This window comes from Lucilia cuprina, chromosome 5 (genome assembly GCF_022045245.1).
Source record: "Lucilia cuprina isolate Lc7/37 chromosome 5, ASM2204524v1, whole genome shotgun sequence".
Lineage (NCBI taxonomy): Eukaryota > Metazoa > Arthropoda > Insecta > Diptera > Calliphoridae > Lucilia > Lucilia cuprina.
In genome coordinates, this window is record NC_060953.1 from 21,744,373 (window position 1) to 21,750,853 (window position 6,481).

The window sequence follows — 6,481 nt, forward strand, 5'->3', positions numbered from 1 at the left end:
TTTAATTCCTTATAAATTTCTTTCTCATGGATGTTTCCGATGTATTTTCTGGCAGAAACACCCTTTCCATCTGGAAGAACACTTACCCTGGCCTTGCACGTTTTTTTCCTGCATATACACAGTTTTTTTGCATTAATCATTTTTTCGCCGTAGTATATAAAAGTTCATTATTTATGCGGTACCCGGTGATTATAATATAATTTTTTTATTTTAATTTTTTTTTATTACAAACTAAATAATTAATTGCACTCAAGAATAGGTATTTAAAGAAAACAACAAATGTTTTCAGTAAAGGACCTTTTACAGAACGAAAAAAAAAATATATATATATAGTTTTACCCACAAACTGATTGCCAAAATCCATTTGACGTAGGCTGCAGGCAATTTTATGTTTCAAGATGCCATTTTCATTCAATTTTATTCACAATATTGTTAATTTTGAATAAATTTTTTTAATAAAATACCAATAAATACAAAAAATATTTTTTTTTTTAAAGAACAAAAAAGAAATTATCAAAAATTAATTTATTGATTGTAAAATTAAAACAGTAGATGGAAAGAAAAATTGAAAAGCAAGTTTTTTTTTTAATTTAAAAAAATGATACTGTATTGGTAAAAAAATTAAGCTTTAAAGGCAAAACTTTCTATATTAGGAAATGTTTAAATTTATTGATATTTTATGACTTTAACAGAATTTAAAACTGCTTAAAATACAGTACTGATCAGAATTGCGACGCAAATACTCAAGTTCGATTACCACTAATGTACACTTTCATCAAAATGCATTTCTAAATAATATTTTAAAAACCGTTAATTTACTGAAAACATTTGTTGTTTTCTTTAAATACCTCTTCTTGAGTGCAGTTAATTATTTAGTTTGTAATAAAAAGTGATAGTGTCAAGACATAAAAAATAATTATATTATAATCACCGGGTACCGCATAAATGAACTTTTATATACTATGGCGAAAAAATGATTTATGCAAAAAAACTGTGTATATGCAAGAAAAAAACGTGCAAGGCCAGGGTAAGTGTTCTTCCAGATGGAAAGGGTGTTTCTGCCAGAAAATACATCGGAAACATCCATGAGAAAGAAATTTATAAGGAATTAAAAGCACTGAATGCGATAAAAAGAGATTGTCAAAATGTGGCAGGCGCTCTTGGTGGTACAAAAACCAATATACCCACTATAAGGAAGGCTTGCGAAGAGTGGGTAAATAATTAATAACAGTTAATAATAAGGTATTAATTACTTTTTATATTGTAATCAGGCAGATACAAAAAATCTAATATTTTCGAAACTGCAAAGAGGTTTGCGGAAAATTATTAATAAAAATTTAATCACATCTCCTAAAAATGCGCATCAGGTAATTGAAGCATTTAACCTAGAAAATGTATGGAACGACTTCGGTTTATACAAAGATGAAATGAAACCTAGGCATTTTTTACAGCAGCAGTTGATGGTGAAAGTTGCTCTTTCTGCTTGTTTTCCTCATTGAAATCAATAGACTTAATAAATGAAAATATTCCACCAAATAAAATGACTAAAGATTTTTTCTCATCAATTTGATTTGGGCACCGTAATATTACATTTGGTTCATACCAAAAAATTTTAAATCAGCAAAATCGGTCCATAAATACCGAAGATATGAGCAAAAATCAGAGACAACCTCTGAAAATTAACACAAAATTTGAGATTTTTTTATTCATGCTCAAACAGAAATTACAAAAAATAAAATGCATAATCATACGGTAAATTTTGTTATTGTACTCTTGTTTATAAAAACAAGGCAGAGCGAGAGCAGCACTAATGTGTTGTTATTGGCTAGAAACATGAAATTAATTATGTGGAGCCTGGTTTAAGTAAGAAGCCATTAAATTGAGCTTTTTGGTTGAAAATGGTTGAAATCGGTCCATTATTTCACCTAGCCCCCATACAACCGTACCTCCCGATTTGAACTTTTTATTCCATAATTACGTCAAATATTCTATTATCTCTCTAAAAATTGGCACAAATAAGTTTTGTATAAGTATAAATGACACTGCAGATTTTGGTAAGGATCGGCCCTTATTTGACCCTAGCCCCCATACAAACACCCCTTCAAAAAATGTCTTAAACGTCTAAAATTGACTTGTAACCATTTGTATCGCAATGAAACTCAACAAAACTAACTGTTATTTAAAAATATATCCTTTTCCCAAATTTACCGAGGATCGGCCCATATTTGACCTATATAAAGCCTTATTTAGAAATTTTAGTTCTTTTTATCAATAAATTATGGTAATATTCAACATAAAAGTTTCTTTATAAAAAATAAAAATTTTAAAAATATACTCATGGTGTAGGGTATTATATGGTCGGCCATACCCGACTATACTTTCCTACTTGTTTTGTTTTTAAAAGGTATTTTTGGAATTTTTTCTAATATTGAACCTAGAAATATGAAATTAAGTATGTAGAGTCTGAAATAGGTGAGAACCCATAAAAGGGAACTTTTTGGTACTTTTTCGTTTTTCAAATGGTACTTTTAGAATATTCTATAAAATTGAACTGAGGAACATGAAATTAAGTTTGTAGATTCGGAATTAGATGAGAACCTATAAAAAGGAATTTTTTGGTACTTTTTCGTTTTTCAGAAAGTACTTTTGAGGTTTTCTATAATAATGAACTCAGAAACATGAAATAAAGTATGTAGAGCCGGATTACACGAAAACAAATCAATGGGGATTTTTTGGTATTTGTTCGTTCTGTGAAAGGTCCTTTTAGAATTTCCTATAATATTGAACCTAGAAACATGAAATTAAGTATGTAGAGCCCGAATTACACGAGAACAAATCAATGGGGATTTTTTGGTACTTTTTCGTTCTTAGAAGGCACTTTTTGAATTTCCTATAATATTGAACCTAGAAACATGAAATTAAGTATGTAGAGCCGGAATTAGGTGAGAACCGGAAAAAGTTAACTGTTTGATATTTTCTTTGTTTTTAAAAGGTACTTTTTGAATTTTCTCTACTATTGAAACCTAGAAATATGAAATTGGGCGTGTAGAGTCTGAATTAGGTGAGAACTCATAAAAGGGAACTTTGGGGTACTTTTTCGTTTTTCAAAGGTACTATTTTCAATTTTCTATAATATTGAATATAGAAACATGAACTTAAGCATGTTGAGCCCGAAGAATGTGATGTAAAAGAGGACTTTTCGGTACTGACTGTTTTTTTAACATGCCATGGTGAAGGGTATATAAGATTCGGCACAGCCCAATATAGAACTCTTACTTGTTTCGATTAGAGCGTGCTCTATTTTTGTATTGCAAACATAAACAAAACAGCTGTTTTGCTGTGAAATAATGTTTTTTGAAAAAAAAAAAAAAAATAAATTAAAGAAAATGAATAATGAAAATGAAAAAGTAAGTATTAAATTTTTAATACAATAATTTATAATTTTAACAATTTTTACACATAAAAAAGACATCTTTGATTACAAATGTCATACGGGAAAAACAGTCAGGTGTGATAGCAAATGTTATTAATCGTATGTATATGGATAAAAAAGTGACAGTACGTATGTAAAATACATGTCGTCTAATACCACCTTTAATATAAGTTATGTTTAGAAAAAATGTGATGTGTGTAATGTTGAAAATTAAAAATTTCGCTTGAAATTTTACACTTTCAACATTTTACACATCACATTTTTTCAAAGCATAAGTTATATTAAGTCAATAGGTGGAATTTTTTATATTGTAATGTTTGAAATGGTTTCTTTGTATAAATGGATTGAAAATAAAAAATTTGCGCGAATTACAAAATTACAAACACTACAATATAAAAGCTTTTTTACTTTCAATCGATTTACATATGGATTGAAATCATTTTTTATTAAGGTTTCATTTTTGCCAAGCTATCAGAAAAAATATAGCAAAACAAAAACCTCTTTAGAATTTTTAAGATCTTCTATAAATACATCATTACTTTACCACAAAGTATTAGCACTACTGTTATTACCACCAGATTTAATAAAGAATTCTTTTAAGGATGTAAAATCTCGAATTTTTTTAATGGACAGCAACAACATTTTTCTACCATTTCAAAAATATTTTGAAAATCAGCGAATAAATTAGGTAACAGTAAAAAAGTAATTTTGTCAGTTTTTAATTTCGTTTGTAAAATTATTCAGCGTGTATAATGAAAATATAAGAACAACATCTGCTGTTGAGGCTTATAATGGAGTTATTGGACGTTCAGCTGAGAAAGATTGACACTTTTTATAGCCTTCGTTCCGTTTGTAATTTCTATAATATAATTTTCCGACCCTATAAAGCATATATATTCTGAATCCTTATAGATAGCGGAGTCGATTAAGCCATGTCCGTCTGTCTGTTGAAATTTAGAGGACCCCAGATATCGGTGAGAACGGAAAAATCTGAAACAACCATCAAAAAATGCTAATTTTTGTTAAATAAGCAACAACAACACTGTATATTGGAAAAATATGTACATGTGTGTGTAAATGTATTTGGTTTTATTCAGCTGTGTATTTTGTTCTGTATGTTTGGATGCTGTTGGATTCATTGAGTTGTGTATTTTGTTTTTGTTTTCATTTTGTGAATTTTGTTCGTATATTTTGATGTAAGTTAAAACAACCATTTGGTTGTTAATAAAAAAATAATGGTTGGGTCACCCATGGGACCCAACACACCTTTTGTTAATTAAATTAAACACCGCACAGTGGTATAGGAAAAAAAAAAGAGGGAAATAATTCGGTAACTTCTAAACGGTTAATCCGATTTTAATGAAATTTGGTATGCACAAAAAGGAGGTGTTGTCGAGTTTAGGTTTTGAATTTGGACCTTATAGGCCAACCAGAGGCCCGGCGGGGGGTCCTCAAATTAGGACACCTCGGCTATGTTAAATTTTTAAAACGATCCTATTTCTTCATTTGAGTTCCGATTTAAAAAAAATTTCGTATATAGAATCTCCTCATTGAGCACTATAAAAAATGTCGTCATAGCAGTAAAATTATCTCTTATAGTTTAGGAGATATTCGCATTTGAAAATTAAAATTTTTACCGTTCTTACTTTAGTTTTTTGATAATAGCGGGTCCAAATATTCCCGATTTTCGCCATTTTATTCGCTTAACAACAAGTTTATATATCAAGCAGTGAAAGAATTATGTAAAAATCATGACTGAGTCCAAAGTTATAGGCATTTTAATTTAAAAAATTAAAAAAAGGCGATTTTTTGCCATTTTTTTGGGAAAAAAGTATCTTTTTCTTTTTAAGTTATCTAAAAAGTTTCTAAGAAGATGTATATAGAATTTATACTTTTTGAAAGGCTGACTTTACATAAAATACGATAAATGAAACAAAACCTAAAAATTTTTGATACCGAGGGGACCAGGTCCATCCAAAAAACCCTATTTTTTTATAGAAAATTCAATTTTGAGCAAAAATTCTCAAATCGCATAGTCGATATCAAATTATAGTGACCTGTTTTATATGACCCAATATGTTCTTAATCATTTTGTAACGGGTTTCGATAACCCCGCCCCTGGTATGGATATAATAGGCAAAAAACCAAAAAATCCCATTTTTGGGATTTTTTTTAAACTTTTTTGGGAATTCCGGGATTTCTAATAAGAAAATTCGATAAATATTCATAATATTCATAAATAAAATTTTTATTGCAATTTGAAAAATTTGTATCTTCGCAAAAACTGAATAAAAAACATTTTTTAATTTTTTTTAAAAAGTATTCCGCGAATTTTTTAATTTTCAAAAATTATATACAGTTTTGAAAAATAGACAAAATTACCTTTCCATTGATATATAACATGCCTACCTAATGTTTTTTAAGTGACAAATTAATTAGGGAAAACTCAACATCTTTTAGAGAATTTACCAGTACTATTATTTTCATCCATACATTTGTTAGGCATGTTTTACTACCTAAATTTTTATGAATTTTTACAGCCACTTTTTACGATTAATCTTTTATTCTTTATCCCTAAAAAAATTAACAAGTATTTATTTTATATAAAAATAGTCTTTATTTATTTTTTTTTATAAATTAATATAATTTTGTAAAATAATCGGTATCACAGTAGTCCATATCTAAAAGATAAAGTAAATCTTTAAATTCATGAATATTTTCAAATGCTAACGTTTTGTAGCAAATCCAACGTTTCCTTATAGTAGATAAAACAGGATCAGAAGATAGAATCAGATTATTAAAAATATCTTCATTTTGAGACTGCCTAGAACACTTCCTTGAGCTAAACTGATGAATATGCTTAAAGTCTCTATTCCTCGATTCTTGGGGTTCTTCTGTAAGCTCTCCTAAAGGCAGAATATTATGTTCTATGATGACCTTTCCATGACATAATATCTTGTGAACTGTAGGTGTCATTTCTTTCCAGGGATATAATTCCAAAAGTAATTTAGAAACTTTTGTAGAATACTCTCCAAATTTTGTTGCGTT